Source organism: Marmota marmota, unplaced genomic scaffold, assembly GCF_001458135.2.
Source record: "Marmota marmota marmota unplaced genomic scaffold, marMar, whole genome shotgun sequence".
NCBI lineage: Eukaryota > Metazoa > Chordata > Mammalia > Rodentia > Sciuridae > Marmota > Marmota marmota.
Window position 1 is genome coordinate 38,504,529 of NW_026000174.1, and position 16,110 is coordinate 38,520,638.

General features: G+C 34.9%; 1 protein-coding gene across 2 annotated transcripts in view; it reads left to right on the forward strand.

Annotated features, from left to right (window-relative positions):
- The first annotated feature begins 3,970 nt into the window (after window positions 1-3,970).
- Window positions 3,971-16,110, forward strand: part of Bbox1 (gamma-butyrobetaine hydroxylase 1) — a 63,320-nt gene continuing 51,180 nt past the window's right edge. For both annotated transcript variants that reach the window (XM_048788514.1, XM_048788515.1), the window contains exons 1-2: window positions 3,971-4,112; window positions 4,422-4,652. The gene's annotated coding sequence lies outside the window, so the exon portion shown is untranslated. The remainder of the gene's footprint in view (window positions 4,113-4,421; window positions 4,653-16,110) is intronic.

Here is a 16,110-nt window from a genome sequence, read left to right on the forward strand (position 1 = left end):
ATGCAAGCAATATTTATTAAGGATCTATAAAATGAGGACATTTCTTTATGTACAAGACCTCATCATAAATATCTGAGGGACTCGAGATGAGAGTATAAAAGAAGACTCCCAGACAAGGTGAGTTAATTGAGGTTAATTGAGATTCACGTGTGTGTACACCATACGTGCATACAAAGCTGCCTGTAGACCACCCGCTTAGGCTTAGGAGCATATATACCTGCGTGGTAAGACAACACCAGTGGGCAGGAAGAAGGGAAGGGAGCATTCACATACCCTAGAAGCAGACACAAGTCTGGAGGGGTCTGAAAAGTCAAGGTCTGGGATCCCAGATGATTACTTAAAATAGTGGGATGGTGTGAGCTCTAGCTGGTCCCTTAATCCCAAAGATAAATCATCCTTTGGTGAGTGGTACAACTGGAAGTGGACAAGAATAGAGCCCACTAAAACACAGAGCCTGGAATAGGGGTCCTTACTGCCTATTGAAAAAATGGTACCAAATACAGAACTTCCAAAGCCCCATGAGTTCCCATTCCACTGATATGTGATATAAAATAAACAAATAATTTTGAAGATTGAATTATCTATATTTCCATCCCTCTTTATAATCCAAGTAAAATAATAATATTAGCCATCATTTATTAGCAGCTTGCTATTTTCTCAGAGCTTACTAAGTTCTTGAAGACTGAATGGCTCAAAATTCAGAATTTGGTTGTTATTTTTAGTTAGCAATAATTTATATTATTTACAATAATATAATAAGAGTTATGTTATATGCTAATATTTACTTATCATAAAACACTTGTTATTGGATGGCCTCAGGGCAGCTTACCACTCATTGAAAGTGCTCCTTCCATTTATCCAGATGAACCTTTTGAAAATTCTGGCCTGATAGTGTTCCTTGATCAGGGTCCTGTCACCATGCATGACAGAAGCACTTCCATTATTTATCCGAGAATTAAAAACACAAGGGCAGAGTATAAGAATATTGGCTCCAAAACCAATACTACCCTGTACATGCATTGGTATCTTCTAAACTTCTTGAGGCACTATGGGCTCATTTCCTCCACCTGCAATCCACAATGTTAGCACTAATTGCTATTCAGGATGGTGCACTGAAAGCCATGTGTGAAAGAAAGCAGAAGACAGTAAAAGACTACACCACAAACAGGGGAGAGCCCTCAGAAAATGCCTCATGTTATGTTCTTCAGTCTTAAGGAGGCTTATTTCAGGGCTGGGGTTGTGGCTCAGCGGTAGAGTGCTCACTTAGCATGTGCAAGGTGCTGGGTTTGAGCCTCAGAACAACATAAAAATAAATAAAATAGAAGTTTTTTTAAGGAGTCTTATTTATTTATTTTAAGGTATATTTTAAAAATAATTATTGCATATATTTGCAGTATACAATCTATTGTTTTGCTATATGAATACATTGTGAGATGGTTAAATCAAACTAATTAATGTACACATTACCTCACATAGTTACCAATTTTTTGTTGTGACAATATTTAAGATCTATTCTCTTAGAAATTTTCCATTATACATTATTATTAGTTTATAGTCATCTCTACAATAGGTCTCCTGAACTTTTTTATCCTATATAAATGAAGCTTTGTATCTTTGATCAACATCTCCCTAGCTCCTCACCCCAATCTCCAGCCTCTGGCATCCACCCTTCTACCATCTGCTTCTATGAGTTTGACGTTTTTAGATCCCACATAAGCAAGATCGTGCAGTACTTGTCTTTGTCTGGCTTATTAAATTTATCACAATGTTCTCCAGGTTTATCCATGTTGTTGCAAATGATAGAATTTCCTTCATTTTTAAGGCTGAATGGTATTTCAGTGTGTGTGTGTGTGTGTGTGTGTGTGTGAGAGAGAGAGAGAGAGAGAGAGAGAGAGAGAGAGAGAGAGATTGATTTCATTTATCAATTCATCTGTTAATGGAACTTAGGTTGACTTCCTAGCTTCGACATCATGGCCAACACTGAAACGACAATGTTCTGGGCAATGTTCTGTTGTGGTTATTGTTGTTTTGTATTGTTTTGTTTTAATATTACCTAAAAACACAAGCAAGAAGAGCAAGAATAGACAAATGGGATTAAATCAATTAAAAAGTTCTACACCACTAGAGAAACAATAGAGGGAAGAGACAAGCTTTGGAATGGGATAAAATATTCTCAAACCACACATCTCATAAGGAGTTAGCATTCAAAGTACACAAGGAACTAAAACAACCCCAAAGCAAGAAAACAAATAGCCTGATTTTAAAAATGGAAAAAGAACCTGAATTGAAATTTCTCAAAACTAGACGCACAAATGTGCATAACTATAAGAAAAAATGCCCCCAAATCACAAATGATCAGGGAAATGAAAATTAAAGCCACGGGGAGATACCACTTAACACTCTTAGAAAGGCTTCTCAGAAAGATGAACGAAGTGCTGGCAAACACGTGGAGACACAGCAGCTCTTGCCCACAGGTGATGGTAAGGTAAAGTAGTACAACCATTATGGAAAACAGAGTGGTGGCTCCGCAACATGACTGAAAACCAAATTACTGCCAAGCACAGTGGTGCACACCTGTAATCCCTGCAGCTCAGGAGGCTGAGACAGGAGGATCCAAAGTTCAGAGACAACCTCAGCAACTTAGCGAGGTCCTAAGAAACTCAGCAAGACCCTTTCTCAAAATAAAAAATAAAAGAGGTCTGGGAAGGTCGCTCAGTGGTTAAGCACTCCTAGGTTCAATCCCTGGTACCACAACAAATAAATACATAAAAACATAAGTAAACAATCCCACTACCACATGAGCCAGCAATCCCACTACTGGGTACTTATGCAAAGAACAGGGAATCCATATGGTAAAAAGACATCTGCATTCCCATGTTCATTTACAAGGCTCCTTCCAGCGAAGAACAGGGTTTTATTTGCCATCTTGCCTGTTTATTTGCCTATTTGTTTGTAGAAATTGACTCTTTATTTGCAAATTTTTAAACCTTATTGACAGATTTATTTGTGGTTTGTTTCATTTTATTTACTCATTCCATTAGAAACCATGTACATGCAACATATTTTTTCAACAACTTTCTTAAAGCTGAAACAGAGTTTACTTAATTGATTCAAGCATTTTTTTCCTAAAGCTCAAGATGTCAAGTAAAATCAGCAGTATTTTTGTTATGTCATGAGTTATTAAAATATAATCAACTGATTATTTCTAGCTCATCTCTACCTTCGATTGCTGTGGGTCTAAATGCTGTCAGTACTTAGTAATGCACCCCACATACACACCTCCTCCCATACACAGGAAACAACCTGCTGTCACCTTCACTGGACACTGGGTGTCAGTAATTTGACTTGAGGAAAGAAGAGAAGTGGAGGCGGTAACCACAGATGAAGGGACAGACATAGTGTAAATGTTACTGTGAAAGGAATTGACAGAGCATCATTGAGGGAGGGGATGCTGCTGTTCTGGAAAGTGGTGGTTGTTCTATGCAACAAACCGTAGAGAAAAATCACGGAGGAGTTAGGCTGCATTTTTCTCTCCCTTTGGTTCACTCTTATTTCTTTTCTGTCTGAGTCTCACAGCCGTGTGACTTCTTTGGGCAAGAAACAACAAGTTGCAGGCTGAGTCTGCCTCTGTGTAGTCTTGGGAAGGGCAGAGGTGGTGAGAGGAGGACAGAAGTCTTGTACATCTCTTTCCTGGACTTCACCTGCTAGCTGATGACTCTCTCTTAATATAACAAGGACCGTGTTAGAAACTGGGACTTGGGACTTGTCCAACAAGCTCTCCCCTAGCCCTGGGAACTCCCCAAGTAAATGCCTGGCAGCCAAGCTCTGGATCCCTGGCACAGTGCCCACGCTGGCCCTTCTCTTTTGTTGCCATAAAGGCTGTGTGTTGTGAGTAAAATCACTGAGCAACCAACTGCCTTCAGAAGAACTCCGGGTTCTCTGGCAACTACTGCATATTTCAGCCAAAACTGTAGAGAAAGGGTATCAGACTAAGTGGGGGTGGCACATAATCCCAGCCTTCTCATAGCCCCTTACAACTAGCACATTAGTCTTCAAAGACTCTCATGTTGGAATAGTCAATGAGCAAGTAGATGCCACCTCATTCTACTCAGGTAAGAGTTGGTAGCTCCTGTCTATCAGATGCACATCGGAACGCCAAAGTGAGTTTTCAGTCAAAGAGCTATCACTGTTGTTTTCACTTGTTCCTGTTACTGCTGCTTCAGGCCTAGGGACAAGACACAGACAAATAGGAAATGTGTTTCCTTCTATCAGGAAAGATTCTAAACTGAGGCCATGCTTTGCATTGTAGTCCTGGAGTTTTGCGGTTTGGGGAACTCATGGTAATTAAAAGTACTTTCTCTTGTTTACTGCTTCCCTTCCAGGCCATAAAAGCTCTTTATGTTTCACTTTTAAACTTCCAGGTTCCCTTCAGGAGTTGCTACACCTTCAGACTGAGACATCCTTCCTCATTTGCAAACCTCAGCTGTGTCTGGGGGCAGGACTGCTGCAGAGCTGCCAAGAGCAGACAGGCTTCCAAGGACAAGTCCCACATCAGACTGGAAACTAGGGGTAGTCCATCCTGGTGTGACGAGCACTGCAAGGCTCCCTCTCCAAAGGACAGCTAGGAGCAAAGCTGACATTTTCTTTACTTGGTAAGTTTTGTGTGGTTTAGTGCCTTAAAGCCTATCTGAAAATGGGTATGATTGAGTTCAAGTTTCTTTTATGTGAAGAGCTTATAGATTCAGGTCCCTGGATTGTGGGTAGGGGGAAGTATTCAGTTGGAATTCCAGTCACATGTAGCTCATAGCCATGGGGCTGCGATGGGGATGGTCCATCCGGCATTTGGAAGAGGCTTGATTTTGGAATGTAGTGGATCTGATTGCTTCTTGGCAGCTTCTCTTTCCCAATTATGTTTGGCTTAGTCTGGTCTCCAAATTACTTTGCAATCCCTAAACTGATCCAGAAAGTATACAGAGTGGACAGGCAGAATACTGTCTAAAAAGCAGACTGGGAATGGGGGAAGAAGGGCTTTGAAATGCTCCCTACATAATTTATAACATAGCCCAAAGAAAAGGGACGGCATGTTATTCCTTGCCCATTTCTTAAGTCCAAAAAGCTGAGCGTGTAATGCAGTTCTTTAAAATCCTGGTCAATTAAGGCCATGATACATACTTTCCATCATTTGTTTCTCTAATGAAGCTCAAGAAGAAATAGTATAGGTATTTGGACTTGATTTGATTAAAAACATCAGATTTATCGAGATTAATATATATGTGGTCTGGTTCAAAGAACTGAAAAATCTTCCACTACTCTTTATTACATCAATGAACAAATGCCTTGATAATTAGAATTCCAGTCTAAACACGGTAATTCCACTGAAGTGAAACTAGTGTTTCCCATTTTGTAATTTATGGAGAAAGTTTTTGCATAAAATTTGTTGCTTAAAATGAGACAATAGGCAAAATGGTGAAACTTCTCAAGAAAATGCTAATAGCTCTCCAGAATTCATTATTTACATGAGAATATATTCACATAGTATTATGTATCTCAGCCACTTATCACATCTAGTTTAAAATAAATTGTAAAAAAAAAAAAATTAAATCTCTAAACTAAATGGTCTTGGGTAGCAGTTGTCATTAGTTAGCTTTCCCCTCCAAAGATTATGTTTCAAATTAGTTAAAATTAACATTTGCTAAACTTCTGTACTCTCTTTTATGAATACTAGAAAAGGTTGACTTTATGTGTGAACAGGGAGCTGATAAAACTAGGTTTGGAACAACTCTCCCACTAACCAGAAGGTAGGCTTAGACTAATCACATCCAACATCTCTGAGCTTCTGTTTTCCCTGCGTATCTGATGAGGGCACTGAACCTAGTAATATTACAGATTGTTTTTCTTTCTGCCTGTAAGAGTTCTAGTTCCAAGTTACTTTTCTTTCTAAGATCAATGCATAAAGCAATTTCCAGAGCTACTTTTTAAAGTTTTTGAACAATGCTGGAGAGATGGGGTGACAAATTTAAGTTTATAAAATTTTAAAAAAGAAAACAACAACAACAACAACAAAACCCAGACAAAACCACACCCATCACTGAAGTAGAATAATCTCAAAAATAATTTAGTTGTGCCAAACAGAAGTCTGAGATAAAGTCTATAATTCTGAAGAGGAAAAATATGGTGGTTGATAAGGAAGGAAAAAACACACACTCATACCCCAAGTGATGCTATGAAATAAAAAAGAAACAATTATCCCATCAGATAGGACACTGCCCAAATCCCAGAGCTTTATAAAGGATAGACAAAACTACTCTTTCCCACCAAAACCAAACTGATATTTCATGAACGAAATTACTGAAAGAAGCAGCAAAATAATAAAGTGTAAACCCTTGTCATGATGCTTCAACTGGACTTAATTCAGGTGGGTTCCGTTTAAAAATAGACATCAACTCATCCTCATGTATGAATTTTCAGAAAGAATTTGCTTTTAAATACTGATGATACTTGATTTTTTACCTTTTGAATTTTCATTATTTTTTATGTTTTATAATTTTCATTATGTTTTTCCAGTAAAGCTTTAAATAAACTAAGAAAATTAAAATGGGACATTATTTCCCCATTTTACCATGTTTTTGTTTGGATTACCATTCACATTTGCTATAAAGCTAAGAAAGAGATCGTGAAGAATCGAAATGACCTGCCAAGTTCCTGCATAGATACCTAAGTAATTTAGCTTCATCAGCACCCTAGTTTTTCTAGTTCTTCCACATACCCCGTGTGCCTCAGGCAGTCTCCCATTAGGAAGGTACTGATGTCTCCACCTCTTTTTGATCAGATGATTTGGAGCAAAAGTCTCAGGTTCCCCCAGTGACTGAAATGAGCTTTTCCCTCTCCACTTCAAATGGCCTAGATAGAAAAAGAAAAAGAAAGACATATAAAAGTCATGACAACTGGGAATGTGATTAGTGTTTGTTGCTGCAAATTTCTACAGCTGTGATCACTTTAACAGTAGATGTGACATGGGCACATTGCCATCTTTAATACAGGAATGTTGTTCATCGTAGTGGAAAATACATCCTTTAAACAGTGCACCCATTAAGTGTCAGTGTTTCATATTTCAAGTTGCATGAAAATTCTTTCAAGCAAGAAAACTTTCAAATCTATTAATAAGCATGTTATTGGAGGAAATGGAGTTTAGAATACATACACATGGAACATGGATGATAAAAATAAATGAGATTTTTAATTTTTTTAAAATGTTAGGATAACTCAAGATGGATTTTACTATCAACTGTATGTTATTTCCTAGCCTATTTCTACTTCTGCCTTCTTGGGTAATTTCAGTCAATTTTTCTTTGGGTTGATGTGAAGAGTCAGTGAGTTACTATATAAAGCCCTTAGAACACTGAGTGGCATAAAGAAAGCATTTGGTAAATGCACACTATTAATTCTACTACTACAACCACTGCTGCTTTTAATTCAATTACTACTATTGTAACCCTAGTGTCTAGGTAATTAAAACTCATTATTTTTTATTTTTTTTCTGAGTTTTGTTGAGTTATAATTTACAAATAAATATTAATACATTTATTGTACCCAATGTGATATTTTGATTATGTATACATCATGAAATAATTACCATAATCAAAATAATTAATGTCTATCACTTCACATAATGTGCCCGTGCATGCCTGTATATCTAGTGAGAACACTTGGGATCTACTCTCTTATTAAATTTCCAGCATCTAATATAGTATTAACTATATTAACTATACTATGTTAGAGCTCCAAAATTTAATCATCCTGCATAACTGAAACTCTTTGCCCTTTGACCAACATCTTCTCCTTTCCCCAACACCTAGGCCCTGCCAACAACCACCATTCTACTCTCTGTTTCTATGAGTTGAAAATTTTAGATTCCACATATAAATTAGATCATACAGTACTTGTCTCTGTGCCTAGTTTAGTTCACTTAGCATAACGTCCTTCATCTATGTTGTTACAAATGACAAAAGTTCCTTCTTTTATATGACTAGATAAAAGTCCATTACATATATACACATACACATGTGGATCCTTTGGTTGATTCCATACCTTGACTACTGTGAATAATACTACAGTTAACATGATACTTCAGCTGTCTCTTCAACACACTGGTTTCATCTCTTTTGGATAGGTACCCAATAGTGAGATTGACTGATCATATGGTAGTTCTATTTGTAATTTTTTGAGGAATCCCATTCCTGTTTTCCATAATAACTGTACCACTTTGCATTCCCCCTAACAGTGTGCAACGCTTCCCCATTCTCTATAGACTCAACAACACTTATTTTTTGTCTTTGTATCACAGCCATTCTAATAGTTGTGAGATTGTATCTTATGGTGGTTTGGGTTTATATTTCTATAATATATATGTACATACATACATATCATAGAAATATATACATATATATCATAGAAATACAAACCCAAACCACCATAAGATACACACACACACACACACACACACACATATATATATACTGGGGATTGAACACATGAGTGCTTTGTCATGTTGCTACATCCCCAGTCCTTTTTATTTTTTACTTTTTTATTATTTTTTGAGGCGACATCTTGCTAAGTTGCTGAGGGTCTCACTAAGTTGCTGAGGATGGCCTCAAACTTATAATCCTCCTGTCTCAGCCTCCTGAGTCAATTGGGACTACGGGTGAGAACCATTGTGCCCAATCTCTGATGAAACTTGATTAAGCATTTTTCACAGACCTCCTGGGCCATTCTGGGCCATTGGTAAATCCCCTTTGGAGAAATGTCTATTCACGTCCCTTTTCCAGTTTTTAATAGGGTAATTTATATTCTTCCTAGTAAATCATTTGGGTTCCTAATGTATTTCGGTTGTAAACTTATTATTAGATACATTGCTTGCAAATATTTTCTCCCATTCTGTTGATCATCTGTTTTCTCTCTTGATTGTTTTCTCAGCTGTACAGAAGATTTTTAGCTTGAGGTAATCCCATTTGTCTATTCTTGCTTTTTATTTACTGTGCTTTTCTGTCCATATCAAAATATCATTGTCCAGACCCATATCATGCAGCTTTCTCCTTATATTTTATTTTAGTAGTTTTAATTTGGGTGTATTATTTTAAATCATTATTACATTTTGAGATGATTTTTATTTAGGGTGTAAGAGAAGGGTCCAAATTCATTCTCTGAACAGAGATATGCAGTATGGCTTCACCATTTGTTGAAGACACTGTCTTTTCTTCATTGGGTGTTATTGGAAACTTTGTCAAAGACCAATTAACCTTAAATACATGGATTTATTTCTGGTCTTAACTGTTCCATTCCATTGGTTTATGTGTTTTTTATATACTAGTGCCATGTTATTTTGATTTCCATAGTACTGTAGTGTACTTTGAGTTACTTGGTGCCTCCAACTTAATTTTTCTTTGTTATGATTACTTTGGCTATTTGGGACTTTTATGGTTTTATACAAATTTGGGTTCTTTTTTCTGTTTCTCTGAAAAAATGTATTTGGCATTTTGATACAAATTGCACTGAAGGCGCAAAAATCCCTTTTAGTAATATTCATTCTTCAAATTCATAAATCTAAGGTATTTCAATTAGTTATGAATCTAAGGTATTTTCAATTTTCAATTACTTCTTCAATTTATTGAATTGTTGTCTTAGAGTTTTCAGTGTGTAGATCTGTCATTTCTTTAGTTATACTGAATTCTATGTGTTTTCATTGATGATATGGTAAATTGTATATGCTCTTATTACCTTTTTTAGAACATTCATTATTGTTGTACAGAAATAATGTGGTATTTGAATGTTGATAGTATCCTGAAACCTTACTACATTTGCTTGTTACTTCTAAAAGTTTTCCTGTAGTGTTTAGGGTGTCCTGTTATAATATCATGTCATCAATGAACAGAGACAATTTTATTTCAGATTTTATGATTTTTTTCCTTCTTATTGCCTAATTTCTCTGCCTAGAATTCCAATATCATGTTGAGTAGAAATGGTCAGAGTGGGCACTCTTCTCTTGTTCCTGTTATTAGAGAATTTTTTTTTTTTTTTTACTTTTTATCATTTAGTGTGATGCTAGTTGTGGGTATGTCATACATAGCCTTCATTATGTTAAGGGACATTCCTTCTGTACCTCTTTTCTTAAGAGGGTTGTTATGAAAGGATGTTGAATTTTGTCAAAGACTTTTTTCTGCATCTATTGTGATGGTTATGATTTTTATCCTTCATCCAATCAATGCAGTTTATCACATTTATTGATTTGCTTATATTGAATAATCCTTATATACCAGGAAAAAATCACACTTAATCTTGGTATTTGATCTTTTTAAGCATTAAATTAATTTTTCTAGCATTTTATTGAGGATTTTTACATCTATGTTCATCTACATTGGCCTGTAATTTTCTAATCTTTTAAAGTCCTTGTCTAGTTTTGGTTTAAGGGTAATACTGGCTACATAAAATGAGTTCAGAAGTGTTCCATCTTCTTTTATTTTTTATTGAAGAGTTTGAGAAGAATTGTGTCAATTATTCTTTAAATATTTTTTTTAAATCACCAATGAAGCCATTAGGTACTGGGTTTTTCATGGTTGAAGGGTTTTGATTATTGATTCAATTTCACACCCATTAATAATCTGTTCAGATTTTTTATTCTTTAATATTCAACCTTCCATATGTGTCATACATAACATATATATAAACCTTCTTGATAAATTGATTTATCTTTATTACCTGTTACAGTTTTTTACTTCGAGTCTATTTCATCTGGTGCAAGTAACCACTATTATTTTCTTTTGGTTGTTCTTTTCACATTCCTTTATTTCCAGCCAATATATGTTCTTAAAGCTACTGTAACTACAAAATGTTTTGTATAAGCATCATGATAACCATGGTATACCCATAAAAAAGCCTGTACTGATTTAGCAATGATAAATGGAAATTAAAGCATATCACTATGAAAACAAATATAGGAAAAGACGTCAGCAAGACAAGAAGAATCAAACAAGGAACCATACAACAGAAAAAAATTAATAAAATGATAATAGTAAATTTTTGACCTATCAATAATTGTTTTAAATGAAAATCAGTTAAATTATCCAATGAAAACACATAAATTAACCAAATGGGAAAAAAAGACCAGAATCAAAGGTATTTTGCCGACAAGTAACTCACTATAGCTTTTAAATCATACCCCCAGCCCTGAATTTTTTTGTGGTGTATATACTGTGAATTGAACCCAAGAGATACATCCCCAGTCCTTTGTGTTCATTTATTTATTTTAATTTTGAGACAGAGTCTTACTAAGTTGCTGAGAGTCTTGCCAAATTGTTGAAGCTGGCCTCAAACTTACTATCCTCCTGCCTCAGCCTCCCAAGTCACTGGGATTTCTAGCTCCAACTCTGCATATTTCATGTTTTTGATATCACAAATTATACTTTTATATTGTGTATTCATTAAAAATTACTAAAACTATACTAATTTTAATACCTTTATCTTTCATATTATAGTTAAAATTGATTCGTGCACAATCATAACTGTTTTAGAGTATTCTGAATTAGACCATATCTTAATTTTATTTCTTATGAATCTTCATGTTGTTAGTATCCTTTTGCTTGAATTTTATGAACTTCCTTTAGCATTTCTTTTAAAGAATTTTTAGTGCTAATAAACCCCTACAGCTTTTGCTTGTTTGGGAAAGCTTTTATTATTATTTTTTTAATCTCTCTTTCATTTCTGAAAGACAACTTTTCAGATAAAATAATCTTGTTTGGAAGTTTCCATCAATACTTTGAGTATATCATCCCAGTCTGCAAGTTTTCTACTGAAAAATCTGATGTCTATATAGAAGTTCCCTTGTATGTAAGAAGTTGTTTTTCCCTTGCTCCTTTCAAAATTCTTTTTGACTTTGATTTTGTGACAATTTTATTATAATGTATATTGGTCCAGATTTCTTCAATGCTTTATCTAGTTAAGATTCTTTGGGCTATATAGATCCAGATCTTTATTTCCCTCTCCATTATTTTCTGTCATTATTTCTTTAAGTGAGCTTTCTATCTTATTCTTTCTGTCTGCTCCTTTTGAATTCTCTTAATGTTTGTGTTGTTTCACTTGGTGGTATGACATCATCCCAAGTAAGGTTTTTTCATCCCTTTTCATTCTGTTTTCCCACTTTTTTTCTGATTGTGTATTTCAAATGACCTGAAACTCTCTGTGGAGTCTTTAGTTCAGTCATTGCTCTTCATCTTCAGAATTCGTTTGCTTCTTTTTTATGCTTCCTATGCCTTCATCAAATGTCTAATTTTGTACACATTTTCCTGATACAATTTAGTTATCTCTGTGTATTCTCTCAGAGCTGCCTAATTTGAACTAACTGGATTAATTTGAATTCTTTTTCAGGAAGTTCATAGATCTCAATTTCTTTAGAGTCAATACCTGGTGCTTTATTTTGTTTTTCTGTGTCATATTGTCTTTATTATTCAGAATCCTTGTGCCCTTGTTTTTGTGTCCATGTATTTGAAAAAGTCAGTACCTCTTCCAGTTTTTGAAGACTGGATTTAGCAAGAGAAGTCTTTTGCTAATAGCTCCATTCAGAGAGTCTAGGTGGGACAACTAAGCCAGTGGACAGGCAGCCTTGCTGCTGAGGTCTTCTGGCTGGCTGTCCTTGGGTCACTAGGCAGGTAGACCTGGAAAATGGTTTCACAAGTGTGGGATAAGTTTGAGTGTATGATTGCTGATTTAGTACCTGGACGGATCCATGAGGGCCAGCCTGGTGCTGGGTTTCACTGGGGTATCCCTGGCAATTAGTTCCACGTGGGTAAGTCTTTAAACAAATATTCTTGTTTGACAACCAAGTCAATTTCTCTTTCATACAATGCCACAAGCAGTTACCACTATTCTCCCAAACCATCAAGTTAAGAAAAAAATAAAAATAAAAACCTGTTTTGTTTTGTCTACTTTTCCTTCAAACAGAGTACTAATTTTTTTGGTTTTTATAATGAAAATATTGCATTCTTGGTATCCTTTAAAATTTGGATCCTCATATTTTGAAAGCAATTTGTAAACTGGAAAGTAACTATGAGAGAGCATTCTGGAAAGTGTAGAATCTAAAGGTCACATCTCGTGAAAAGTAGTCAGAAAAACTTGACTTATTTATCTTAGATAAGAGAGAAGATGAAGAGGGCACATTAAAACAGTTTTAATAACAGAAGTGCTATTATTTTGGAATGAATGCATCCTGTGTTGTTTACAAATATTGTGCTAGAACCAATAAGTGAGATTTTTTTCTTTGAAGTATTTTCTTTCAAAGGAGATCATCATAAAGAAAACGAAATTTCAAGCTGTATGTGTTTGTTTTATCTGCATTGTTATTTTGAGGTATCTTTAGCATTTGGTTTTTAATCAACTAATTTTAGTAAATGAATAACCCAACAACTTAAAATAGATTAGGTTAAAGACCACAATGATATGAAACACACAAACTAGGATACATGCATATAACTTTTTTAGTTCTTTCTATTTTGTCTGTGGGCTTGCCATCATCTATGTTAATAATTATTTGCTGTGAAACCTGAATTTTCCCTGTCTACTTGCCACTCACTGGAAAAACTTGAAATAAAAAAGAAAACTTGGTATACATGCAGGTGTAGCAAAGAAATCCACTGTTGGGTGTCCATATGAACAATTGCCTTCTGTGTTGTATTTCTTGTTATCTCTAATAGTTTGCAGTTATTGCTCTTTTGATACAGAGCTGGCAAAATTAGATTTAAATGAGTAAGGAATTGTTTTTCTCATGTTAAAAGAGGTCTAGATGTGACCATCTATTCCTAGTAATGTGATTTCACAGAAACATGAGGAACCCTGACTTCTTTGTAGATTTGATGCCTCTTGGTTGCAAAATGACAGCCCCACTCCAAATACCTCCTCCACATTCATATCCATAAAGAAAGGAATGGAAGTAAGTAGGGGAAAAGAGCATGTAGAAGCCAAGTCTCCCTTCTTTTAAAATGTTTTCCTGCCCAGAAACTTCCAAACATATTTCATCAATTTGGCCAAAATTACATCATACATACACATCTTAGCTATAGAAAAAAACTGGAAATATAGCTATTTACCCTCTTATGCTTCTATGAAGAAATGAAAGTTGATCACAGATCCTTTAAGAATTACTCAAGTAGTCATCTTCTATACTGGGGTGTCCTGAAGCTTCTCAGACAGCTATCAACACCATTTTTATTGGTCTTATTTTTTGTTTACTTTCATAACCATCTCAACTTCCCTTATCATTACAACTTCATGGTCAACTTTGCACCCTCTGGTGCAGTGTCACAAAAGAGATATTTATTATGTATTTTAATAGTAAGTTTAATTTTATATACGAGGAGGAAAAAGAGAAACCATGCATCCAGGCATGGTTATATCCCACTGTGGTGAAAACATGAACTGAATAACTTCATCAAGGACAGGCAAACTACAATATATGGACCAGATGTGGTCTACAGGCTGTTTTTGTGCACTCCGTGAGCTCACGATATTTATTACATTCTTACAGGGTTTAAAAAAATAAGAACATGCAACAGAAACTGTATATACCCTGCAAATTTAAAAAAAAAAAGATACTATCTGTCCTTTTACAGATAGTATTTAGCAACTCCCTACATAGATTTAAAAAAATAGAAATCTTGTATTTCTATTTTTTTTCCTTAGCTATGACATGTTATTTAAGGATTTGATTATATTATCCCAGAATTTCTATTGAAATCATTACTGTTCTTTGAAACTGTATATGTGAGAAAATATTCCAAACTGCCCCTCCTCCTATCAGAAAAAAACAAATTGCCTAACCATTTCACAGAGAAATTGATGTTAGGACTTGCCTAAAACCCCTTATTCAAACTCATGAGCTAAATTTTCAGATTTTAACTAAATTATAATTTTAATGATTTTTAAAGTTGTAATTCTGTCATGTCATTATACAAATTAAAAAAAAAAAAAAAAACAGGAGTTCCCAAGTAGAAATATACCCAAGACCCAGTGAATTGTATTATAGCTGTAGTGAGTTAAATAAAGAAAACAATCTTCCTTGTCTTGACGCTCTTCCATTACCTGACTAAAACATTAAAGCTAATGATTTGGAAGGAACATGTGTAACAGTCAACTAAAGTTGCTTTATTTTAATATTGTGTATTTTTAAAGTTATTTTTAATGTTATATAAAATATTTGCCAGAAGTTCAAGAAAAACAAGGATTAATTTTGTCTTATTGGCGTTGAAGCACCTAATTGCTGTAAATGGAAGGAATTTTACAAACATTCATCGTGTGTGTGTGAGAGAGAGAAAGAAACACACATATCTCAAGGCAATGGAGTTTCATTTCTATTGTTCACATCACCTTCTATTAATGATTAACTGATAATTACCTGGAAGATTGAGACATTTTACTTTCATGTAAATTATATTTTTTCTATATAAGCTCTAATCCTTATTTATGAGTTCTGGAAAATAAAAATGAAGAAAGTGAAATTTAGGGCACTGTCATGTTTTTTGAAATTCAAGTATAAAGTCATTAATGGAATCAGGATCAACACTGAGGTGCTAAGTCTATAACACCACAGTGGCTCACTTGCACTAGATTTTCTTTCCCATAGATATGCGTATCTACAAATTTGGTGGATGTCTTAATTTAAAAAAGGTCATGTATTCTCAATTAAAATGAAGGTACATAAAAATACTCCATAAATGTTCAGAATAAACTAACCAAAATATCAAAGCACACTATTGATTTATACCAAAGCCGAAAGTTTCAGAGAATAAACAAATTCTTTGCATAACTGAAAGACGTTGAAAATATTTCATTGAGACAATGTACTACATCAGAAAAAGAGTAAATAAAAAACCAGGTGGGGTGGACATGCATGTAATCCCAGCAGCTCAGGAAACTGAGGCAAGAGAATCACAAGTTCAAAGCCAGCCTCAGCAATTTAGCAAATATTGTGTCTCAAAATAAAAAATAAAATGGGCGGGGTATGTGGCTCAGTGGTTGAGTGCCTCTGGGTTCAATTCCTGGTACCAAAAAAAAAAAAAAAAAAAAAAA